This window comes from Equus asinus, chromosome 2 (assembly GCF_041296235.1).
Source record: "Equus asinus isolate D_3611 breed Donkey chromosome 2, EquAss-T2T_v2, whole genome shotgun sequence".
Lineage (NCBI taxonomy): Eukaryota > Metazoa > Chordata > Mammalia > Perissodactyla > Equidae > Equus > Equus asinus.
In genome coordinates, this window is record NC_091791.1 from 40,577,512 (window position 1) to 40,605,137 (window position 27,626).

General features: G+C 35.0%; 1 pseudogene; it reads left to right on the forward strand.

The window, feature by feature from the left end:
* Window positions 1-7,108: 7,108 nt before the first annotated feature.
* LOC106822173 (gastric triacylglycerol lipase-like) lies at window positions 7,109-24,113 on the forward strand (annotated as a pseudogene).
* Window positions 24,114-27,626: the final 3,513 nt, after the last annotated feature.

Genomic DNA, 27,626 nt, shown 5'->3' on the forward strand with positions numbered 1-27,626 from the left:
AGCATCAGTGTCCAGCAGCTACAAGCTTGTTGGGTGCTACTGGATCAGGGTTTCTCGTGAATTTTCAGTCAGAATATTAGGTAGGGATTTAGTCATCAGAAGGCTTGCCTGGGGCTAGAGTATATGATTCCAAATTCATTTATGGCTTTTGGAAGGAATCTCCTGATCCTTGCAAGTGGCATCTCCGTAGAATTGCTCACAGGGTTGTTGGTGGCTTTCCCTAAGCAAATGATCAGAGAGAAAAAGAGAGATTAAGATAGAAACCTCCTTGACTGTTATAAGCTCATCTCAAAAGTGACATTCCATCACTTCTGCCATATCCTGTTGGCCACACAGACCAACTCTGTCACAGTGTGGGAGAGGACTACATATGGGTGTTTATACCAGAAAGCAGGGATTGGGGATTATTCAAGAGTCACCCTGGAGGCTGGCTATCACAGGTAGAAACAGTCTCAGATTGCAACATAGCGCTGAGAAAACGTCAGCCTGGTTAGGCTAAATATTGCCATTAGAGGACGCCTGCCTTGAGCAGAAGTGGGCCATCTCTGGTGTTACATTTGGGGAAATTTCTTATGCAGAGGTGGATAACTACTTCACTGCCTGACCTCCTTTTCCTCTCTCCTTTCACAAGTGTCAGACCTGCATCACAATCTGAAAGCTGTCCCTGCCTCCACTTTTACTCTCTCTTCTTTATATTCCATGGATGTTTCCCCAAAAAAATCTCTTCCACTTATAGTTCCTGATGTGTGCTTCCCTGAAGACTCAAACTGACCCAGATGTAAAGTGGGCAGAACAAGGAGAGAGAGATAAATCCACATTATACTGAGATATAGTAAACAAATGTTTTGAAGTAAATGGTAGAACAAGCAGATAAAAAATAACTAAGAATATAGACCTGAACGACATTCTTATCAAATCTTCCCTATTTGCTATACGAAGAACGTTGCACAAAACAACTGCAGTGTATGTATATTTTTTCCCTACATACTTGGAACATTTAGAAAACTTAGTCATATGTTGGGCCATAAAGTATGCCTTAATTAATTTCAAAAGATTAAAATCATGCATAAAATATGCTCTAACCTCAATGGAATTAAGCCAAAAATTATTAACAAAAAGATAGCCCTAAATGTTTAGAAATTAAATGGTGCATGTTTGTTCTTTTTTTATTAACAGCTTTATGGAGCTTTATTGAGCATATTACCCGTGCTATATAACTTATCCATCGAAAGTACAATTCAATGGATATTAGTATATTCACATATTTGTGCGACCATCACAACTATCAATTTTAGAACATTTTCATTATTATATAAAGAAACCTCACAACCCATAGCTGTGGCTCTCTGTCTCTCTCTCTTTCTCTGTCTCTGTCTCTCTCTCTATTTCTTTCCTTCCTCTCCCCCTCTCTGTCTCTCTCTTCCCTCCTTCTTTCCCTCTCCTTCCCTTATCTTTCTCTCTTCTTGGTATCCCAATGTGGCCTCTTGGTTCTTCCTTACGAAAGGAGAGGCTCAGGGTAGTTGAACTTCTTACTTGGAGGCTCAGAGATCTGCAAGACAAGATGGAAGATTTTAGTCATATCAAAGACATGGCCTAAATTGGGATAACTTCATTTCTATTGCACTCTACTGGTCAAAACAATCGCAGACAAGCACAGATTCAAGGGAAGCAGAAAGAGACTCCATCTCCTAATGAAAGGATCTTCACATAATTTGTCGCCATTTTTAATTTGCCATGGACTTCATACAAAGTGATGTTTTTAGTTGTGAAGTTGTTGTTTGACGGTGGTAGGTTTTGTTTCTTGCAATGTGCTTCCTTTTTCATGGATATCCTATCAAGTCTTTTAACGAGCACCTTTTCATGTACCTCTTGACCATCCCTAGGTCTTCTTTGGGAAAATGTGCATTCAGATCCTCTTACAATTTTTTAATTGGATTGTTTGTTTTCTTGTTATTGGTTGGATGAGTTCTTTAAATATTTTGGATATTAACCTCTCATCAGATATATGATTTGCAATTATTTTCTCCCATTCGGTAGGGTGATTTTTTCATTTTGTTGATGATTTCCTTTGCTGTGCAGAAACATTTTAGTTTGATGCAGCGCCACTTATTTATTTTTGCTTTTGTTGTTTTTACTTTTGTTTTCAAATCCAAAAAGTCATTGCCAAGACCAATGTCGAGGAGCTTACCACCTATGTTTTCTTCTAGGAGTTGTATGGCTTTAGGTCTTATATTCAAATCTTTAATCCATTTTGAATTAATTTTTGTGCATACTGTAAGATAGTGGCCTGGTTTCATTCTTTTGCATGTGGCTGTTCAATTTTCCAAACACCATTTATTGAAGAGACTGTCCTTTCTCCACTGTATGTTCTTGGCTCTTTTGTCATAAATTAGATGACCATGTATACATAGGTTTATTTCTGGGCTCTCTATTCTGTTCCACTGATCTATGTGTCTGCTTTTATGCCAATACCATACTATTTTGATTACTAGAGCTTTGTAATAGAGTTTGAAATCAGGAATTGTGATGCCTCCTGCTTTGTTGCTTTATTCTTCTTTCCCAGGATTGCTTTGGCTACTTGTGGTCTTTTGTGGTTCCATACAAATTTGAGAATCATTTGTTTCATTTCTGTGGAAAACGCCATTAGAATTTTGATAAGGATTGTATTGAATTGTGTGTTGCTTTGGGTAGCATGGCTATTTTACCAATATTAATTCTTCCAATCTGTGAGCACAAAATATCTTTCCATTTATTTGCATCTTCTTCAATTTTTTTCACCAGTGTCTTACAGTTTTCAGAGTACAGGTCTTTCACCTACTAAGTTCAACTTATTCCTAAGTATTTTATTTCTTTTGATGCAATTTTAAATGGGATGGTTTTCTTAATTTCTCTTCTGATAGTTTGTTAGTAGTGTTTAGAAGTGCAACAGATTTCTATATATTGATTTTTTATCCTGCAATTGTACTGAATTTATTAGTACTAACTGTTTTTTGCTGGAATCTTTATGGTTTTCTGTACATAATGTCACATCATCTGAAAATATTGGCAGTTTTACTTTTTCTTTTATGATTTGGATGCCTTTTCTTTCTTCACTCCACAGAATGATTTTGAGATTCATCTATATTGTTGCATATAATAGTAGTTTGCTCATTTTTATTACTGAGTAGTATTCCACTGTATGGATACACTACATTTTGTTTACCAGGCTCTCTTGATTATAGTAACGTTACAGTAACTTGATTAAGTCTTGAAATCAGGGATAAGTCCTCAAACTTGTTCTTCTTTCTTAAATTTTCTTTGAATAGTCTAGGTCCTTTGCCTTTCATATAAATTTTAGTACAGGCTTGACAACTTCTACCAAAAAGTCTGCTGGAATTTTTACTGTGATGTGATTATGTTGAATACATAGAGAAATCTGAGGAAAATAGACATTTTCACAATACTGAGGTGATGTCAGCATCAAGTTGGTGCAAGATGTCTGTCCTCTCTGTCCCCCTTTTTAAGAACTAAAAATCAGTATTCATCTACAAATACAAACACATATGTGGAAGTTGTGGGATCCAGCACCATGCGCCAAGGGACCTCGAGATGTCTCACCCAACTGTGCATCTGGCAATAGGTTGACACACCTCCATAGGGCTGTGGAACTAGGAGGAGCCGGCACACCTGCCCCAACCCCTCTCTGCTGTGGTTGGGGAAAACCTAGGGAAAGCTGACTTGGGTAGACACCTGCAGTCAAGGAGGACTTTGTAGAAGTCCAGCCATTCAGAAGGGAGATTCCAGCACACTCACTGGAGAAAAGAAATGAGCTTGAACAGACTATAGAGAGTAAGGGCAACTTTGCCAGTGCTGTCCCTATACTGTACCGTATGTTTAAAATTTTGTTAAGAGTGTAGAACTCATTCATGGTAAGGTTCTTACCACAATAAAATAAAATTTCACTAAATAAATAAATAAAACTCGATTTTGTTCACATACACAAGATTTGGTAAGTCATGTTATAACTCTAGCTACAACAACTGTCAAAAGCTTTTGATAAAAAATCGTTTTTCTCAAAAATTTTGAAAACTATTCCAGTGGGTCATACTCATTATTTTAAGATTAATGCATATCTTCATTAGTTAAAGTTTTCCTACCCAAGTGCTGGGGAGAGACTTGGTGATAGCTAGAGTCTGGAATACTCAGAGAAGGACGATGTGGGCAGAGAATAAGGATGTGTGAGGACATAGGGAAGCAGGTTCAGCAGCTAATGAATCAAAGAGAATGAATCTCTGAGGATGTTTTGGAAACATATCCTTTTGTGAGTTGATTGCTTATGCAATATTTGCCTTGCCATTTGGCAAATATGAGAGTTCTCTGTAAATGCAACCACTGTATATTTTTTTGGAAAGGTCATCCAAAACACACACATGTATGCTATATATATAGTGAGATAGAGAAGGAAAAAGAGAATTAAATTTTTGATTTGCCCCCCAGAAAGCAGAAAGCATTTATATTGGGTAACAGTGAGTATGAGTCTCTCTGCATTATAAAGTTTGTTTATTAGACTTCAAAATTACTATATTTATATGTGAAGTTTATTTCTACCTTAGGCAAAGCATGATTCTCGATTAAAATTTACAACTTTGATTATATTGTATATAAAGATTTTTTCTAGGAAGTTTCGTTCCCTTTTTTTATTCTTTGGGGTCATGATTTCAGGGGACTTGAAAAAAGAAAAGACTAAGCAATGCCCTGAATGTGTAACAGGAGTGGACTACATTGCACTGGGCTCTATCTCCTCAGCTTTACAGTTTCTAACTTGAGATGAAATCTGAGTGGCTCTCAAATCAATATTAGTAGAATGTCACTATGATCAGAATCTGTATAGGAAATGGCAAGGAGGTTGAAAACACATTCAGTATTTATTAACAATATATGTGCAGTCTTTGGGAAAAATTCATTTATTTTAGTAATCCAAATAATATTAAAGGATGCTTTTGGTGTTTATACTTATCAAAAGAAGACCAGATTGGCAGTGTTGGCCAGATTAGGTCCCTCACAGTTTACAAATTCTATCATCATATGAACATTTAATCTCTTTTGCTCTCCCCTTCTCACCCCTACTTCTTATCTTCTCTTCTGCTTCCTCTCCTCGTCAAAATCTGATGACTTTGAATTTAGCTCTTTACAGTCTTTGGTCAAAGGATTCTTTGCAGTCTTTGGTCAAAACAACACACACTAATTTTGGTCCTTTAGGGCAGGTCCTAGGGAGCCTCCGATAAGATTCATACAGCTAGTGAGAAAGAATTTTATTATTTAATTGTTGCTGAAAAGATAAGGGTGAGACAGATGGCTCTAAGGAATAATGAGGTCAGTTAATTTTAATTTCCTTTTAGCTATTCTTTAGAAGGCATGGAGCTATTACAAAGAGATTTCTTAGATCTGAAGAGTGCTACTAATAATATGATTAATTTTTATTTATTGATCAGCAAATGTCTGTGGAGCCAGGAACTGAACAAGATGCTCTATTGATATCTTGCTACCCAGTCATCTTTCTATTTGACTGGCCTAAGGCTTCGGCTTAAGTTTGAGATTTTAAGGGCAAGCACATAGGCTTTGAGTAGACTAGAAAGAGAAGGGACTGAGAAGTGCCTGAAAAGTAGAGGTAAGAAAGCAAGTAGAAAGAGCTGTTACTGCTGAACTATCACTAGCTTGTAAGCACCTTGAAGGCAGAGAATATTCCATTCTTTTGTGTATCCCTCAAGCTAAACTTTTTTTGTTGAATCAATGTGTCATGGTTAGAGATAAAGACTGCAGCCAAGGAAAACTACAGGATAGCTTGGATATGGGGGTTTCATGTAGAGAGCAGAGGAAACTAGAAGTCTGCAACTTTGGAAAAATTTGGGAGCTGGAAATGGGAGACAAGGGAGCATTTCCAAGGTTGGGGTGAGAGTGGGGGTTCTGCTGTACCGACGTCCATTAGGAAAAATATCCATTAGAGAAAGGGGAAGAGTTGGTGTAGATCTTTGCAGTAGGAATGGAGAGGAATCAGGACACCTATAAATTTGAAATAGAGCATAGGTCTGTGATTAAGTAGCATGAAACATGTGTAGTACAGCGAGTGAACAAAAGAGCTACTTAATAGGTCATCTTTGAATCTAGACATTTTAAAGCAACAATACAAAAATTGCTGTCCATTGTTAATGTTTGCATAAAATTTGGTCTGCCTTTTTTCAATGATTAAAGGAAGTTCTCACATACAAAACAGACAGTGAATCATGGACTGCCTTGTTCTATTCACAATTTCCATCAAGAAGATCAGTCCAGGTGATAATTTTCTTTCCCTTTTCTGACAGACGGTGTATCTGTTTCTTAGGATTGTCCCAACTAAGTACTGCAAACTGAGTGGCTTAAAGTAACCAAATATTATACCAGTTCTGGATGCTAGAAGTCTGAAATCAAGGTGTTTGAAGGGCCATGCTCCCTCTGAAACCTGTAGGGAAATCCTTCATCGCCTCTTCCTGACTTCTAGTGGTTTGCCAGCTGCCTGGTTCCAGTCTCTGCCTTCGTTGTCACATGTCTTTCTCCCTCTGTATCTCTGTCTTCACATGGTCATCTTCTTAGAAGAACACCAGTCACACAGGATCAGGGGCTCATTCTACTACAGCATCACCTCATCTTAAATTACATAATCTTAATTTAACTTAATCTTTATTTAACTTAAATAATCTGCCATGACCTCTTTCCAAATGCAGTGACATTTTGAGGTACTAAGGGTTAGGACTTCAACATGTCTATTTTTGGTCTGGGGGGCAGGGGAGGGAAACAATTTAACCTATTACAGATAGTAAATAGTCGATCTGACATCTAGTCTACAAGGGAAGGTTGATAGATAAAAGATTCTTTGGGAAATCAGAATCCTGTGCACAACTGAAAGGAAATGAGCAGAATAACAGAAATGTTGTAAAACCATCTAACAGACAAGGTGATAAGACACAGGGAGAACCAGAGGATAACGTGACAAACGGAAACTCTGTAAAGCAAATAGCAAGGCAGCCAATAACAGGACTTTACGCTGTAACATTTACTGCATTGTGCTAATAACTTTTCCCCCAGTAGGTTCAAAATGTGGTGGCTAGTTACAACAGTGTACTTTGTCCCTATGTTTGGAAATGCCTTTTGTTTACTTGGAAAACAACCTGTCAACCCTGAAGCCAATATGAATACTGTAAGTTACTCTTATCACTAATTTAAAAAAACACACTTCCAAAGATCTTGGCACTATTACTTTCATTCAGCTTTTAAAAATTTACTAGGGGCCAGCCTGGTGGCGCTGTGGTTGAGTTTGCGCATTCTGCTTTGGCAGCGCAGAGTTTGCCAGTTTGGATCCCAGGTGCGGAGCTATGCACCACTTGTCAAGCCATGCTGTGGCAGGCGTCCTACATATAAAAAGTAGAGGAAGATGGGCACAGATGTTAGCTCAGAGCCAGTCTTCCTCAGCAAAAAAGAGGAGGGTTGGCAGCAGATGTTAGCTCAGGGCTAATCTTCCTCAAAAAAAAAAATTATTATTAAAATCTGAAAGCTCTCTGTACATAGTGTATGTTACCCCAACCAATGGGAAATTCTACTTTAAGAAGCATAAAAATGGCCAAAGGAATTCATGAAGCTGAATATTTTGTCTTTTCTCCATTCAGAGTGAGACAATTTCCTACTGGGTTTACCCACATGAAGCGTATGAAGTACTAACTGCAGATGGCTACATCCTTCTACTCTACCGAATTCCTCATGGGAAGAATGACTCTAATCATTCAGGTAGGATTGGAATGAGGGAGAAAAATGAAACTCTCAAGTCTTGAATCAAATACATTCTAGTCAAATACCTTCTAATCAGAGAAGCTGAAATTAAGTTACTCATGAAAAATCCAAAGTTCTACTCCTTGACTTTCTGAGATAAAGTCAAGTGTCTGAGTGACACAAGATTTACATTGTCTTCTGTGATGAGAAAGTGGAGCATACACTGGCCCATGGATTTTGTTTGATGTACTGGGTGAGAACTCAGAGGCCCTGAATAGAAGCCCTAGAACTTTCAACAACATTATTCTCTGGGATGCTTCAGTTTACTGAAGTAATTGTTCATAATTGCTCTTCCTAGTGTAACAGCAGTGATCTGGTTCACTCCTCCTTTCTGTCTAAGAGCTCAGAGAATGCAGATGCTATTCAACTTCAGGAAGGCACCTTTTCTCTTTAATAATCAGCACATGAATTTTAGGGGTCCCAAAGCATTCCCGTTTCTGGATATTTCTCTTTTGCTTTTCACAAAGTATAAACTCTTTACTTAGAAAGAATATAACCTGTAAATCTTAGAAATTAAAATCATCCACTGGGGAAATTTACACTTGAGGAAGTGGGGCAAGAATAGGATGCGGCAATTCTACTGCCCTAAGGATTATGGAATAATATTTGTTCATATAAAATAAATGTAATAAATTGTTAGCACGTTTCTTTGGGATACAAGCCAAACAGTCCCAACTATGTTATGGTGATTTGAAACCTGTGTTGTAATTTGCAATGGATTTTCCTGTTATAAACATTTTCCATTCTTTCTTTTCAGTCCAAAAGCCTGTTGTGTATTTACAGCATGGTGTGCTATTAACTTCCAGTATCTGGATTTCTAATCCTCCCAACAATAGCCTGGGCTTCCTTCTGGCCGATGCTGGTTATGATGTGTGGGTGGCAAACAACAGAGGAAATAGGTGACCCAGGAAACACCTGCACCTGGAAACAGACTCCAAAGAATTCTGGGCCTTCAGGTAGAGAAAAAAATCTATATTGTGTTATTTTGACTTAAAAATTGGCCAAATGTTTATTTATATTATTAATATTTAAATAAATTTGCAGAACTGGAATAAAGGTATTTTGTTAAACTACGTAACTATTGAATAATATTTTAAATATTTATATGGAAAAATTGCTCTAGATTTTTCTTTACATTGTTTTTAATGTGCCTAAGAATTAAGAAGAAAACATGTGAAAAAGACATTATTTCCTACTCTTCCCCCAGCTTCCTAAATATTAATACATTGCCAACCCATCCATTATTATTTACTTTGAGTGTGCATCCTAGTGTTTTCAGAAAAGAAAAGTGGAGGGGGAGGAGAAGACAAGGGTAAAAATGTACCAGGTGGCTCTGGGCCACAGAGTAGTAGAATAATATAACAGCATCTGTCCTTGTCCATTTACCAAAACAAATAAACTTTCTATTTTCGTCTTTACACTTCTAGAAACTTTTTTGTCTGCTACCTAATTTTAAATAGTATATTTCTCATATTTATTTTATGGGAAAGTCGTATAATTTAATGTCTTAGCTTAGAACTTAGGCTCCCTAGAACAAGAGTAATCTGAAATTGAGTCTAGCAATTATTGGCTATGATCACAGCACATTTCCAGTTTCTCCAGGTCTACAATATACCTAATTATAAACTTATCTCAAAGGTATTTTGTGAGCATTGAATAAAGTGGTGCTTACAAGCAGGTAGCACAGTAACAGTTAACTTATAGAAAGTCTTAAGTCAATGTTTCCTCTTACTACCCAGGTCTCATTTAGAGGGGCTTTTTAAGTCTATAATTTAAAACTTGAAAATAACTTTCTTATGACTAAAAAAAATTAAAACAAGTTTATCCATTTTTGTTTCATGCAATTTTGATGAAATGGTGAAATATGATCTTCCAGCCACCATTGATTTCATTGTGAAGAAAACAGGACAAAAGCAAATTTACCATGTGGGCCATTCCCAGGACACCCTGATTGGTATGCTAAGAGAAACTGAAGTCTGATTGTGCTACAATCTTTCTTTCAAAAAACAACAAATAAAACATTTCTTTTTAAAAAGAATTTCATTTTTAGAAATCACATATATTCACTATAATTAATCAGAACATACAGACAAGCCAAAAAGGAACAAAATTTAAAGCCAGTGATAATTGTTTTATGATGATATATAGGTGCATATCTTTTAAAAAGAAAAATAATGGATATCATCATATATTAACATCATCTTTCCAATCACACCACACACTTTAAACAAGATGTTTGTTTAGATTCTCTGCAACTGGAATTTCCAAGACTGAGGACTGGGCATGTATTTTTTTTTTCTTTTCCTTATAGTGCCTGCTTATTAGAAAGCTGATGTGTTGACACTCTTTATGAAAAAACTATAGCCTTGTTAGTTTGGCTTCTTTGGGCAGTTACTTCTGTTGCCCAGTGAGCTTTCTTTGAACTTTTCCTGGTATTGTTCTAGGCTGGTGTGAGGCATGTTAATTTTCATACTGAAAATCCAATAGACTAAATGCTTCCAAACCTATCAACTGGACAGGAAAACATTTCTAATTAATTCAAGTATTCATTTGTTTAACCGTGCAGTGTAGCTACTATTTGAAATATACTTTGTTGACTGATATTTGCAATGTAAATTGTATACTAAAGAAATCTCATTGCCTCAAAGCTCACAATCCAATAATGCAGGGTTTCTCACCCTCAGTTCTACTGATATTTTGACCACATATTTTTTTGCTGTGGGGGGCTGCCCTGTGCATAGAAGGATGCTTAGTAGCATCTCTGGTCTCTACCCACTACATTCTGGTAGCACACTCTTCCCTCTCCATCCTTGGAGTTATGACAACCATAAATGTCCCCACACATTGCCAAAAGTTCCTTGAGGGGCAGAGTTACCACTGTTGGAGAACCACGGCAAAAGGAAGAGCATTTTTAGAAGGCTTGTTGGCAGTCAGGCGGACAGGAAAGAGGCGAGCAGAGAAGACAGACCTGGCTAACCCATTAGGCATGGGAGGCCAAGTTCTTAGAGTTCATGACAATCTAGGGACCAAAAAAAAATATTTAATTTCTTTTAAAAACAGAAAAATGACTATAATCCATCTTAGAACATATTCATCTTTATATCAATACAGTCACAAAATATGGTTTTACATTTTTTGTGTGTGTGCAGAGGAACAATCCCATGAAGGCAAAAATGTCTGGGACCATGATAGTCATCCTTTGGCCATGGAAGAAGACATGTCTTTCAACACAGTTATTAGTGAATATTTTGTGAAAAAAAAAAGAATGTTGAGCTGAACTTTAAATATGGCTGGTCTTTGAAAGACAGATTACTCAGCCTCTCTTGTAAAGAGGCCAAAAGAGTAGAGGATGTATCTAGGTCCTCAATACATGTAATACAGATTCCAAGTAATCAGCAGAGAAAAAACAGGTAGAACCACCCAGAGAGGAAAACATCTAAGTGCCAATTAGAATCCTGAAAGTGTGAGAGAAATTGGTCAATGGGAACAGGAGTGGTTTATTTTTTCCAGATTTTTTACTAATGAAATAAAACACCAGGGATCACTGAATGTCATGTTACAGAATCAGCAACCACTCAGACAAACCGAATGGGATTTAGAGAAATCAATCTGGGGGTAATTTGCAGGGTTAGGTGTAGGGGAAATCCCTAGAGACCAGTTTGGAATATGTGGTAAGGTAACATGCATATTATGTAATCTTAGGTGAACCAGCCAAATGTCAATGGAAATTTAAAGAAAGAGAGAACCCGTAAACTAGTCCATTCTCTTGTTTCCTTCCAGCTTTTGCAGCATTTGCAACAAATCCACAACTGGCTGAAAAGATTAAAATCAATTTTGCACTGGCTCCAATTGCCACTGCTAAATACGTAACAAGTGTTTTGCGCTTCACTTCTTACATCGACCCACAACTGTTCAAGTTTTGTGATTCCTTACAGGATATGCTCATAGTTTTAAAAATGAGGAAATGTGAACCAAGCTAAAGAAGAGAGATGCTGACATAGCCTCCTGCTGGATTAAAATCCTGAGTTTCCCTCGCTGACTTCGCTCTCTCCTAATGCAGCTCTCCTAAACTTGATGTTGCATTCTGCCTGGTGCTCAGCCTTGCATCACCCAGTTCGTCAAGCTTTTTTTCCCCCTTTTATTCCTTGTATGTATTGTCTATCATTTGAAATAATTATTAAGCAGTTTCTCCTTATGCAAATCAAAATCTCTATTTCTCTTTTAATTTTGCACACTGAAATTTCAATAGGTTGAATGAGTTTTTTCCACTTTCAACTTCCTTCATTTGCCATCATCTTGCTCCCTCTACACTAAAGTCTCCCCATTACACCTGCAGTGATTACATTAATTATATATTTAGTACAGGAATATTGTAGAGAATATAGGAAATATCTTAATGAATGATAGATAAAAGTATTGGAAATCCTAGTGTGAGTGGTAACAACAATGACCATGTAGTCAATGTATGTTTAACTTCATTAAAAACATCAGTTTTCCAAAGTGCCTGTACCATTTTGCATCACCAACATAATGTGATGGTAATGGTTCCTCTGCATCTTTGCCATCAGTTGATACTTTCAGGTTAAAATTTCAGTCTTTCTAACTGGCTTGGAGTGGTTTCTTGCTGTGGTTTTAATCTGTGGTTACTTGATGACTAATAATTGAGCGTCTTTTCGTATGTATACTTTCATCCATTCATCTCCTCTCCTTGGAGCTTATCACTTGTACTAGTTTGTTGCTTATATTTCCAGCTACTTTTATGTATTTACATATATATTTACTCAAAAACATGGATAATATTGCCATGTATTTGTTTTGCTTCTTTTTATATAAAAAGTGTTACTTAGCATTCAGACTTAGGCATATCATTAAAAATAAAAGCAACTGCTTTCTTAACCTTATCTGTAACTTGCTAATGTCGTTGGGTAAACTTGCTAGACATTTCATCCTTGTGAAAATCTTTATAGTAATTCTGGAATCCAGGAATTGTGAGTTCTCCAACTTTATTCTTCTTTTTCAAAGTTATTTTCCTATTGGGGGCCAGCCCCACAGCCTAGTGGTTCAGTTCAGTGCACTCCACTTCGGCAGCCCAGGTTTGGTTCTTGGGTGTAGACCTACAGCACTCGTCAGCACCTGTGCTGTGGCAGCGACCCACATACAAGATAGAGGAACCCTGGCACAGATGTTAGCTCAAGGCGAATCTTCCTCAGCAAAAAAAATTATTGTCCTATAATAATATCTTGCACTAAACTTTAAAATTAGTTGCCAATTTCTGTTATGCAAAACAAACCAAAAAAAAAAAAACCCAAAACTTTATTGAGAAGTTGAATCTTGCAGTTCATGAAAATAATCTCGATCTCCATTTATTTAAGGCCTCTCCAGTTTCTCTCAGGATTAAAAAAATAAGAATTTCTGATTGTTTCTTGCTAGTATATACAAAAAAGTTGATTTTTGTATATGGTGTTATATCCTACAACCTTGCTAAACACACGTATTAGTTCTAATTGCTCTTTTGTAGATTCAAAGAGGTTTATTTAGAGGATCATGTTTTCCATGAAAAAGTTTTATTTCTTAATTTTTTTTAGTGTTGATACTTTTTAAATTTAATTTGTGTGAGTGTACCTTACTGTACTGGCTAACACCTCCAGAATAGTGTTGAATATAAATAGCAGGAGCAGACATCCTTTTCTCTCTTCAGAGGGTAAGTATTCTGTTTTTCACTATTATATGATATTTAGTAAGGGGTTTTCATAGACACACTTTATCAGTTTAAGGAAGTTACCTTCTAGTCCTAGTTTACTGAGAATGTCTATCAGGAATGAACATTGATACTGTTTGATAATTTTTCTGTATCTATTGAGATGATCTCATGATTTTTGTTTTGTAGTCTGTTAATAAGGTGAATTACATTGATAGATTTTCTGAAAGTTAAACTAATGTTTCATTCTAGCAATAAACTGCATTTTTTCTTGTTGTATTATACTTTTTAGATATTGGTGTCTTCAATTTGCAAAAATTTTGTTAAACATTTTTGTACACGTATTCATGAAGTCTATTGGATATAGTTTATTTTCTTATAATCTCTTGTTCTAATTTTGGTATCAGAGTAATGCTGGCCTCATAAAGTGAGTTGGAAAGTATTCCTTTGCTTCGTTTTTCTGGAGGAGACCATATAAAATTGATATTCTACCTTTTATAAATATTTGATATATTTTGCCAGTAAAGTCATTTGAGCCTGGAATTCTCTGCTGAGAGTGTTTAGCTACAAATTCAAATTCTTTAATAGACTTATGGCTATACAGGTTATCTATTTATGTTTGAATAAATATCGATAATATTTCTTCAAACAATATGCCCATTTTATCTAAGTTATTGAATTGCTTGCTACAAAACTAAACACAATATTTCCTTACTAATCCTTTAATATCTATAGAATGTGTAGTGATGTCCCTTTTCTTGTTCCAGATATCGGTAATTTTTTGCATCTCTCCATTTTGTCCTGATCAGTCTGGCTAAAGACACCAATTTTATTAATCTTCTCAAAGAACTAGGCTTTGGTTTTAATGATTTGCCCTATTGTTTTCTTAATAGCTCACCGATTTCCACTTGGTCTTTATCGTTGCCTTTCTTCGAACTTTGGATTTAGTAATTTCTTCCTTTTCTGGTTTCTTCGATCATTGCTTTCTAAACTTTCTTCTTTTCTAATTTAAGCACTTATGGCTATAAATTTCCTTTCAGGCATTGCCTTAGGGATATCAAACAAATTTCAATATGTTATGATTTCATTTTCAATCAAGTTAAAATACCTCAATTTCTCTTTTGATGTCTTATTCCACCCCCTTGCCTTATTTGGATTAATTGGGTATATTTTATGATTTCATTTTATCTCCTTTATTGGCTTATTAAGTATATCAATTTATTTTGTTTTGCTTTTTCATGGTTCCTTCAGGGTTTATAGTATATTTCTTTCATTTATCACAGCATATGTGCAAGTAATGTTTACTACTTAACATATAGTATTATAACCTTAAAACAGTAAATTCTCATTTCCCCTCTCCTGGCACTTGTGCTACTTTTGTCATATCTTTTAGGTTGACATATGTTATCAACACCAAAACACATTGTTATTTTTTTTTTGTTTAAACAGTAATTTGTCTTTTAAATTATTTCTCCCTTAAAAAAACAAGAAAAGCCATCTTTTGTATACTTCTATGTATTTACTATTTCTTGCACTCTTCATTTCATTGTGCAGATCCTGATTTCCATCTGGTATCATTTTCCTTGTGATTGTAGGTCTTCTTTTAACATTTTTTCTATTGTTGATAATTAATTATATCAGGTTTTTGATTTATAAATTACCTTTATTTTGCCTTAGTTTCTGAAAGATATTTTCACTGGGGATAGAATTCTAAGTTTATATGTTTTTTTTTATTTTTCATTGATACTTTAAAGATGTTGCTCCATGTTTCCTGGCTTGCATTGTTTCCAAAAAGAAGTCTTTTATTGTTACGATTTTCCCTCCCTTATGCAATGTCTTTTTTCTGACCACTTTAGTTTTTTTCTTTTATTACCAGTTTTAAGCAATTTTTTTTTATTATGTGTGTTGGTATAATTTTTTCATGTTTCTTATGCTTGGAATTCATTAAGCTTTTTTGATCTATGGGTACATTGTTTGGGAAAATCAAACTTTAAAAATTTCAGCAATTCTTTCTTCAAGTATATTCTCTAGGGCCACCTCTCTAGCCTCTCCTCAGGGGCTACAATGACACATGTATTAGGACTTTTAAAGTTGTCCCATGCGTCACTGATACGTGTTTATATCTTTTCAGTATTTTTTCTCTCCATGCTGCTTTTTGGTTAGTTTCTATTTTTATGTCTTCAAGTTAAATAATCTTTTCTTCTGCACTATTCATTTGCTACTAATCCTATGCAGTGTGTTTTACATCTCAGACATTTTAGGTTTCATTTCTAAAACTTCAGTTTTAGTCTTTTCATATCATCCATATTTCTACTTAGCATGCTTATTTTTTCCTCTATTGTCTTATACATGAGGAATATAGTTTAAATGACTTTTAATATTCTTGTCTAACAATTACATCACCTGTGTTCTCAGTCTTTCTATTGATTTATTTTTCTCCTCATATGGACTTAATTCCTCCTTCTTTGTGTGACTGGTGTTTTTTCATTGATTGTCAATGTTTGTGACTTCTTTCTTGTTGGGTGCTGGATATTTCCATATTCCTGGACAGGGTTTTGAGCCTTTCTTGTGGCATGCAATTAACTTACTTGGAAACAGTTTACTCATTCTGAGACTTGCTCTTTTGCTTTGTTAGTAGAAACCAGAACGGCCTTTAGTCTAGGTCTATATTTTCCTTCTTCTGAGTCAATTACCCACTAATTACTCTAATAATGGTTAATTATGAGGTTTTCAAATATGGTTGATGGGGACTGGCACTATTTCAGACCTTCTAGCTCCAGGAATTTTTACCTCTAACTTTTTCAAGCGGTTCATTTCTTGGCCTTGAGTATGTTTCTTCAAATGCATGTACAGATGTGTACCAAGCTGAAGAATCCAGGTGGAACCTCTGTAAATGTCCAGATATCTCTCTCTCTCCCTTCAGCTATCTTGCTCTCTCTCTCATTCTCTCTCCTTTTTTACCATAGTAAATTTACCTACCATGGCTTTCTCCCAAATCTCAACCCTATCTCATTAATTCACATAGCTTGCCCAGCTTTTCCTGGGTTCTTCTACTGCAGTCGGGGATTAGTCTTCAGCCAATAGCTGAGCAACTGTTGGCCTCAATTTGTTTGTTTCACTTTTTATTTTCAGTGATCACTATCTTGTGCTGTCTGATATCTGCTGTTTGAAAACTCATTTCATGGATTTTTATTTGTTTTAACTATGGCTACTATCTGATTCCAGGACATTTTCATCATCTCAGAAAGAAACATCCTATTGTCCCCTTCTCCTAGTACCTGGCCAACACTAATATACTTTCCATCTCTATAGATTTCCCTATTTTAGACATTTCATATAAATCGAGTCATACAATATGTGGTCTTCTTTGTCTAGCTTCTTTCATGTGGCATAAATTTCTAAATGTTCATCCATGTTGTACCACGTATCAGTACTTCCTTCTTTTTCATAGCAGAATAATATTTCATTGTATGGATACACCACTTTTATTTTTCCATTTATCAGTCTATTAGTGGACACTGCAATTGTTTCCAGTTTTTTTGCTACTATGAATTATATTGCGATGAATATTTGTTTAAAAGTTTTCATTTCTATTGGGCATACACCTGGGAATTGAATACTGGGTATATGATAACTCTATGTTTAACATTTTTAAGAAACTCCTAAGTGTTTTCCAAGGTAGCTGTATCATTATTTTTATTCCCACCAGGAGTTTATGAGCATTCCACATCTTGGCCTACACTTGTTATTACCTTGTCTTTTTATCATAGCCATCCAAGTGGGTGTGAAGTAGTGTATCATTGCAGTTTTGATTTGCATTTCCGTAATGTCTAATTATGTTAAATATTGTTTCACTTACTTATTGGCCACTTATTTCTCTTCTTTGGAGAAATGTCTACTCAAATCTTTTCCTCATTTGTGGTTGTTTGTGTACTGTTGAGTTATAAGAATTCTTTATGTATTCTGGATACAAATCCCTTATCAAATATATGACTTGCAAATATTTTCTCCCATTCTATACACTGTCTTTTAACTGTCTTAATGATGTCCTTTGAAGCACAAAAGTTTTCATTTTGATGAAGTCCAATTCATTTTTCTTTTGTCCCTTTTGTTTTTGGTGTCATATCTAAAATATCATTGCCTAAACCAAGGTCAAAAAGATTTCCTCCTTTCCTTCTAAAATTCTCATAATTCTACTTCTTTCATTTAGGTTTGTGATCCATTTTAAGTTAATTTTTGTATTTGGTGTAAGGAAAGAGGACAATTTCTTTCTTTTTTCTTTTTTTTTTTTTTTTTTTTTTTGATTAAGGAAAGGTGGCCCTGAGCTAAAAATCTGTGTCGATCTTCCTCTATTTTATATGTGGGATGCTGCCACAGCCTGGCTTGATGAGTGGTGTAGGTCCACTCCCAGGATTCAAACAGGCAAACCTGGGCCACTGAAGTGGAGCACACTGAACTTAACCACTATGCCACTGGGCGGGCACCTAATTTAATTTTTTTATATGAACATTGAATTGTCATAGCACCATTGGTTTTTTCAGACTATTCTTTCCTTAATTTCCTTGCACCTTTGTTGAAAATTGATTGACTATATATTCCTATATAATATATATATTATATATATAAACCCTTATATAAATATTATATATAATATATTATATATATCATATATATACACACAAAAAACTATATATATAGTGATTTATTTCCTGACTTTCAATTCTATTCCATTTATCTATATGTCTATCCTTATGCCAATACGACACTACCTTGAATACTATATCTTTGTAATAAATTTTGAAATGAGGAAGAGTGAGTCCTCCAACTTTTTTCTCTTTATCAAGATGGTTTTGGTTAGTTTGGGTCCCTTGCATTTCCATGTGAGTTTTAGGACAAGCTTATCAATTTTTGCAAAAATAGCAGATTGGATTTTTGTAGGGATTACATTGAATCTGTAGTGGACCATGTTTTTTTAATCTATTCTACTAATGTTTATCTTTTGATTAGAGTGTTTAGTCCATTTAGAATTAATAGAATTTCTAATAAAGTTAGATTTATTTCTGCCATTTTGCTATTGGGTTTCTATATGTCTTATGCCTTTTTGTTCCTCTATCCATCCATTACTAACTTCTGTGTTAAATAGATATTTTTAGTGTACCATTAAATTCTACTATTGTTTCTTATACTATGTCTTTTGTGTGTTTTTTATTGCTTTGAGGATTACAAATGACGTCTTAAAACAATCTAGTTTAGATTAATACTAACTTAACTTTAGCAGTATACAAACACTTTGATCAATATTGTTCAATTTCTTCTCCCTCTATTCTATTCTTTTCATATAAATTATATATAAGTCCATCACCACATTATTATAATTATTGCCTTTTAAATGAGAGAGGAGAAAAAAAGAATTACAAACAAAAATACATTTTTACTGTCTTTTATCGATACCTATGTACTTTCCTTTACTGATCCTCTTTATTTATTGATGTGAATTCTTCTAGTTACCGGCTCGTTCCTTTCATTCAGTCTGAAGACTCTTTTTAGTGTTTCTTGTAGGTCAGATCTGCTAGTGTCTGATTCTCTAATTTTTTGTTTCTTTGGAAATGTCTTTGGTTAAGTGTAGTTTTGCTAGATATAGAATTCTTGGTTGACCTCTTTTTCTTTTATAACTTTGAATATGTCATTTCACTGTCTTCTAGCCTCTTTTGTTTCTGTTGAGAAATCATCTGTTAATTTTGATGAGGATTCCTTTTATATGCTGAATTGCTTCTCACTGCATTCAAAGTTCTTTGTTTTCATCTTTTGACAGTTTAACTATGATGTGTCTTTGTCTGGATCTCTTTTGAGTTCATCCTACTTAGAATTTGTTCACCCTCTTTTATATGAAGAAAAATGCCTTTCATCAAATCTGGGAATTTTTTAGCCATTCCTCCTTCGAATATTCTTTCTTACCTTTCTCTCCTCCCCTTCTAGATTCCAATTATGCATACGTAATATGTTTGCTAGTGTCTCATAGGTCTCTAAAGATGAGATAGGGCTTTTCCCACTTAGTAAGCTATGAGTCAGGTCAAATAAAGACAAACTCTATCAATAAGCTTTTTCCAAGATCTGCCAGACAGGTTGAATAATGTCAATTCACTGGAGGTTGGGCATTTTGAGGAGCTTCAATCCCATTCATTCCTTTCCAGTACCTGCTAAGCTGCTGTTTTACAAAGCTACATTGGTTTGAAGGTTCCTGTTTTTCTAAGCTGCTACAGAGCTAGGAAAGGCACACAGGATTATCACAAGCTAAAACCTCTCATAATTCACTATTTTTACCAAGATTCAAGGTAGTTTTCTTATAGATACAATCTATGGACCACGATGTGCTTTTCGTTAATTTCCAGAATTATCAAAACATTGATTTTGACAGTTCTCATTACTATTATTAAGGAGTGGCTTTTTGGAGATCTTTTGCCACCAATATGGAAGTCACATCCCTGGTCAACTTTTGAAAATTTTTTGTTGTATGCTTGAAAAGAATGTAGGTTCTCTAATATTCCCGGGCCATGTTATAAATATTTCAAATAAATCAAATTATTGGATTGTTTAAAGTCTCTATGTATGTAGTACTTTTTGGTTTTCATTACCTTCTACCCAGATGTACTCTAGATGGAGCCTCTTTCTGTGGAATTAATTTCACTCATAATTTAGCTGTGCCCTTTTCATGGAAAATGCATACAGAGTATCTTCTCTTAACATCCAAAGATTATGTCTTTGTACTGTAGGTTTTTCTTTCTAATATCTACCTTGTGTGGTGCTGCTTCAAACTGTATGTTTGTCATTTTTATGATCTTTTATGTTATTTTTCCATTATTTTAATGTAGGTATGATTTACATACAACAATATGAGCTCATTTTAAACGTATTTTCCAGTAAGTTTTGACAAATGTGAAAATCCATGTAACTACCACCAAAATAAAGCTATGGAATAGTTTAGTCACCCCAGAAAGTTTCCATTTATCCCTTCGCAGCAGTCATTCTCTCACTCCCAGCCCTAAGCAACCTCAGATATAGTGACAGTGTTTTCTGTCACAGAGGATTAGTTTTTATATTTCTAAAAGTGTGTGTAAATGGAATCATACATTATGTAAAATTTTATGCTTTACTTTTTGATTTACATTTGTTCATTCATTTTTACCTGCAAATTTCATATCTTCCTCTTTTAGTTTCTTTGAGAGGTATTGAATTCTGGTCTCTAAAATAATTTCCTTTGTTTTTACCTCATTAGTTTCTCTGAATATACTTTTTCCACTATCCTTTCCTTGAAGTGAAATCCAAAGAAAACATGCATTTTTTATAATAAACTTTCTTAATTTTTCTCCCTTATCTATTCTTGCTCTTTTATTACACATCTCTTAGTCTGTTATCACTTTATCTAACTTACTTTTCCCCTCTGCTCCACTATCTCTTAAAATTTATCTTCTGTCTTTTTAAAAATTCATTTTATAAATCCTATTTTATTACCTTTTCTCACAATGCACATATTTTAAAGTCAGCAAATTTTACCTGCTCACCTGCGTGTATGTGTTGTAATTGTGGGTGCATTTCCCTTCCATTTATATGTAGCTCAGCATCAAAAAATACACAGTTTTATTTTCATTAGCTCAATTATAGTAAACTATTTTCTCTGTCTGAAGTGAGATCAAGTTCAGTTGAATTGCTAAAAAGCATTTCTAACACATACTATTTTATTGGGCAAGTTCTTTCACATTATGTGTAGAATTTCACAGTGAACTAAATCATCCTACCATTCAGCAATACATTGCAATTTTGTATCTTCTTCTTCTTTTTTTTTTTTTTGAGGAAGATTAGTCCTGAGCTAACATCTGCCACCAATTCTCCTCTTTTTGCTCAGGAAGACTGGCCCTGCGCTAACATCCATGCCCATCTTCCTCTACCTTTTCTGTGGGATGCCTGCCACAGCATGGCTTGACAAGAGGTGCATAGGTCTGCACCGGGGATCTGAACTGGTGAACCCTGGACCGCCAAAACAGAAAGTGAAAACTTAACTGCTATGCCACCAGGCTGGCCCCTCTTCGATCTTTCTTGATTTGTAGCTGACAAACACATTTTTCCGTCAAAAGTTATCCTTGAAATATATTATTTTCAGATCCTGTTTGGTGAAAAAGAATTTTTACTCAATGAATATATCAATAAAATCATGGGTCAGGATGTGTGCAACCGTGAGATAATTGATACAGCTTGCAACATCTTCTACTTGATAAGATTCAGTATGTGTTTGGTTTTGAGGCCAAAATATTACAGCCCTTTTTGGGGAAATGAAAGGGAACTTCTTTGATGCCAAGAACAGATACCACTCCTGTGTGTGGGGGGGGAGGGGGAACGTGATAGAGGCAGAATTGGTTCTTTCTTTTACTCTTAAAACTGATAGCTTTCTTTTCTATTCAAGGTGGAAAACTGGTATAAATGTATTTTATGTCAACTTAGCATCAGTTTTGGCAATTTTCAGGGGTTAGTGATAGTGGAAATCCTAGGAGCCCTTGAGGTATATGTGTAAACTGTGATAAGTTTTGTTCTTTACTCATCCAGAAGAATTTCCCATGTGGCAGCCAAAAGATTGGGGACAAAATAAGCTCACCTGCTAGTTCCATTTGCCAATGTGTAAGCTTATACCTATACACAGAGTGCAAGAGCATCTTATTCCAAGGCACATACCATTTAAAATCTATAGATGGATGATACTCTTGGATTTCATGTGTCTTCACTGCCATGAATGTTTTTACTCCATTGGCCCATAATCAACAAAGCAGCATATGTCACCTAAAAAGAGATGTCTCATTCCATTTTCCTGTTTGAAGAAATCTGTTTAGAGCATTTCCACTGCCTAGCATCTCCACTTTGTAGAAAAGTTAGTCCTTGAACAATTTATAACAGACAATTAGAGTGCTACAAAAGGCCAATTTCTTACTCCTTCCAATTCTGAGACAATTCTTTGCAACAGAAATCTTTCTTACTATGTTTCAAAATTACCGTATCTTGGAGTGATGTGGGAAAATTTTTTTAAATAGGAAATTCTATGTAAAAGATAAAATTTTTTTCTGCATACCAACTTTCAATGCAAACATTTAATCTGTTTGAAAATATTTTTTGATGTCAATTAAATTGTAAGGCACAAAACAGTCTTTATATTGCTAGCAAATTGGTATTGATTATTTTATTTGTACTGTAATACTTCATTAACTTGGATTCTAGTAATCTGAAATATTTAGTTATTAAGAAATAGTTACAAACTGAAATTTACTTTGTAACACAAAAATAAAATATAATGCAAAATTTAATGATATAACAAATTTGCATTTTAAAATACCTTGACAAGAACAAATTTATCCCCATAAAATCATAATTATAGTTATTTTTTATTCTGTTTATTAAGTCCTTCCTTAATAGATAGCATGATAAGTTACTATAGTTTAAATATTAAAATGCATGTAAAATATACTCATATTTTTCTTAAAAGCATGTTATTTGTGCCAATTTGTCTGATTTCTAGTTTTCTGGGAATATGTTTTAGTAGCCATTCACCCAGGAACACATAGCATTATGGTGGAAAGAGTACCGGACTTATATATGGGGGACATTGAATCTGAATCAATGGGTCATATTGTAAAATGAGGCAATGAGACTCAGTAATCTCTAGTTTTATTTTTTAATATTTTTAAAGTAATAGTTTTTTATCTTTATTTAAGATGGCTAATAAAGGTACATGTCAAGCTTATGACTGGGGAAGTCCATCTTTAAATATTCTACACCATAATCAGGTAAGGTAACTTTTCAAAATTTAATTCTTTGGCCCTTTTTGAAAGGCAAAAATGAAAATATATTGAAAATCTCAGAAAATTCTTGTTTTTAAAAGATTATGCAGTACTTTACATTTCCCGGGAAGATGATAAGGATAGACCCAAGGATGGGTTCAATATAGTAAAGCATAAATTTTTAACACAAGACTATACAAAGCACAGTTCCATATATCATGTCATTTGAACCTACAACAACCTTATGAGATTTGTCAGATATTTACTAATGTCACCATTTCACATATAAAGAACCTAAGGAGCACAGAGATTCTAGTTTGTGAAAATCATTTTGTTAGTACAATTTAAAGGCTTAGACATTAGTCCATTTCTGTCTGACAAAGGTTGAGATTCCATAGATAATTTCTATGGACTTAATGAACAGGTAATAACCATTATCATTTCATGAGAGAAGAAAATAATCAATTTACTATTTGAAATTTAATATGCTGTTAACATAAACATTACTATTCCTCATTTTCCTTTAGCTCACTCCTCCATTATACCATGTGGAGGATGTGAGGGTTCCAACTGCAATGTGGAGTGGTGGACGGGACATTCTGGTGGATCCCATAGATATTAAGAATTTGGAACCAAGAGTCTCCAATCTCATTTACCATAAGAAGATTCCTTCCTACAATCATCTTGATTTTATGCTAGGGTTAGATGTTTATGATCAGATTGACACTGAAATCATCACGATGATGAATGAAGCTCAATGAGGTTGAAAATTTCTTTGGCTCCACACATATTTTCCTACCTCTTCTGAGGTCCGTTTGATTTTCCAAATGCAAAGGTTTTCTTGTTTGTCTTTTTTTGTTTAAATGGTTTTTGGTTTATAAGTCAGAATCACTTTGTTAAATCATTTGTACTAGACCAAAGAAGAATGAGCACTTATAAAATATTTCATTCATCTTGTGAAGGCTTTTCATGTCACAGGAATTTTGATATTTTTGACAAGAAGAGAGATCTTTGAAGAGTAAGCATACTTCCTACGGGCAATAAAACAATCTTGAAATATTTATTTATGCAAGCAGAAACTGAGTTATATGGTATGCATTTGAGGGGATGTGGTGACTGGAGAAGGACTGTAAAAATGCCTGCCATACTTTTTGGCAGGGAAACCAGAAAAGACCTTGTCAATTAGTCCTTTTGGCTGAAATTCAAGAAGACCAGGACTTCTCCTGACTTACCCTCTAATGATCGAGTAACTGTTTTGAAGAAACTGATTACATTAGAGTTGCCTAGTGTGGAAAATAGGGGAAATTTTTTAGAATCACTTTTCTATTATGGAAAATGCTCTTCCCGGGACTAGTAGTTTCAGCAAGAACTTTGCCAATCAGTAATAAATATAAAGTGTCTAAGGTTGATGAGACATTATTTATTGACTCCCAGGGTTGCATTTATTTTTAGTCATACATTGATCTAAAAGAATCTGAGTCTTTAAACATATGATGCTGCTGGACTGAGTCACTTCATATGCATTGAAAGCCCAAGAATAATATAAGGTTATCAAAATGCTTTGGCCTCTTTCATTTATCAGTCCTAATGTGCTGTCCAATCAGATAGCCAGTAGTCATATATGGCTATATAAATTTAATTCAGAATTAACTTAATTACATTAAAATTTCAGTTCCTTAGTCTCACTAGCTGCATTTCAAGTATTCAATAGCCATATGTGGTTGCTGTTTAACATATTGTAAAGCACAGATATACAGCATTTCCCCAATTGCACAAAAGTTTGTTTTTTGTTTAAAGATTGGTACCTAAGCTAATATCTGTTGCAAATTTTTGGATTTTTTTTCTTCTTCTTCTCCCAACTTCCCCCTACATAGTTGTATATTCTAGTTGTAGGTCCTTCTAGTCGTGCTATGTGGGACGCCAGCTCAACATGGCTTGATGAGCAGTGCCATGCCCATGCCCAGGATCAGAACCGGCGAAACCCTGAGCCGCCAAAGTGGGAGTGGACAAACAATCACTCAGCCAGGGCCCAGCCAATGCAGAAAGTTTTATTGAAAAGACCTGGATAAGGAAGAGAACAAAAGATGGAGATTGCAAATAGTAGAGTTATCAAGGGTTAGAATGTTACACAAAAAACACACTCAAAAGAAGCAGAAAAGGAGAATAGATTGTTAATGATATCAGTTGCAAAGGCCTGGAAAATACTGAAGGCAAAATTCAAATTGTTTGTCATTGCCACTAACTCAGGTGTTGAAAATCTTTCCAAAATGATAGCTAGAGTCTTCGTTTTAATGGATCCTCACAGGAAATATGCAGATACCCTCAAAGAAGCCACATTGTGTGATGCAAATTAATACTGATTGTGAAAGTATCTATCCTACATTATATACTTAACCTATGGTAACTGGGAGAATTCTGATGATATTCTGAAAGCACTAACCATGATATATGCCTTCTGAGTATAAAGGGGACCTGCTTTTAGAGTTCTCCTCAAACTAGAACTCTTTCTAGATCTAGAAATTCCCTTCCAATACAGCTTCACGTAGAATTCACCAACTCAAGCAGGAATGTTTGAAGATGGAGAAAACTTGTTTGTGTAACATTTTTGGTTTGTAAAATAGCAAATAAGAATAGAGTAATATTTATTATAGAGATAAAGCAGATGGAAACCATTTACATAAAAATTGAACTTTGAGAAACAAGAAAGGCAAAGAATTTTCTAAAATTTGCTTATATGTATTAGAGGCAAAAATAAATCAATTTTTGGTCACTGTGGGCTGAATGTTAGAGTGGGAAGTTGAAAGAATCAAAAAGATTATGAAAAACCTAAGTTACATAGAAAGAATAGGAGAGTCTGGAGAAGTTCAATCACTCAACAAATATTTCATAGGGCACTTACAATGTGTTAGACATTATACAAAACAGTTGGATACATCTGGGACCCAAACAGATGAAAATCTATACTTTCATGGCATTTTTATGGAGGAAAAAAACTAGTTAACATTTATTTAGGATAACAACGTGTCAGACACATTATGAGGATTTACAAGTAGTAAATAACAGAGTTTTCAAAAAGATGACTGTAAGGTAGGAACAATTACTGTCTCTCTTTCAGGGATGGAGAAATTGAGGCAAGGAAAGAAATTGTAATGTCTTAGTCTTCTTGGGGTGCTGGAACAAAATGCCATGGTCTGGGTAGGTTACACAACAGATATTTAATTCTCACAGTGCTGGAGGCTGAGTAGTCCAAGATCAAGCTGCTGACCAATTCAATGCCTATTGCTTGTCCTCTTCCTGGCTTGCAGGCAGTCACCTTGTTGCTATGTTGTTGTATGACAGAGAGAAAGGAAGAGCACACTTTCTGGTCTCTTCTTAGAAGGGGACTAATCTCATCATGAAACCTTATTATCTCATAGAAAATTAATTACCTCCCAAAGGCCCAGGCTCTGAATACCAACTTATTGGGGTTAGAGCTTCAACATAGGAATTTGGGGAGGATAGAGTTCAGTCCGTAGTAATCAATTTTGCTGAAAATCTCACAAGTTGTGAGTGGTAAGGCTTGCATTCAGGCACAGAGAGTCTGACTCCGGAGTCTGAAAATTAAATACCATATTTTCACATTTAAGAAACATTTCCATTAGTCTGGGCTCAGGGCTTCATCATTGCCCTATAGAGAAAAATCCATAGTCACTATTAGAACCATACTTCTACATCTACCATTCAAAGTTGATATTCATCTATATTTCTTCTATAGAAACTGCCTAGGAGAATCTAACCTTCATTCTTTCGTACAAGTTTAATCACAATCAAGCAAATCATTTATGCTTTATGAATTTCTAAGTTAAAAGAATTCTTTTTCATTCTGTACATGAATTAAAACAACCCTATTAAACATACAAATGAAGATCCTAAGACTCCCAAGGTGGAGCAAACATTTGGTGAGATTACCTTTGAGAAGAGTCCTAAATAAGACATTTTACAGTTGTGGTCTCACAACTGTCATAAAAGCAAACCTATCTTGAAATCACCTGAGGGGGAGGGGGAACTGCTCTAACCATTTACAAATGTTCCCCTTTATAGGTGCAACAGTAAAGGTGCTATTTGCCTGACACTCTTCATTTAACTACTGAAGAGTGTCCTAACCAAGTTGAGCTGGTTGCTTAAAAGTATCTCAGGCATTAACCAAAGCCTGGATGGGACAAACCCGTACACTAATACCAGAAGAGAGGGAACAGGTTTCAATGAAGTGTAATGGTGATGAAAATAGGCTAGGC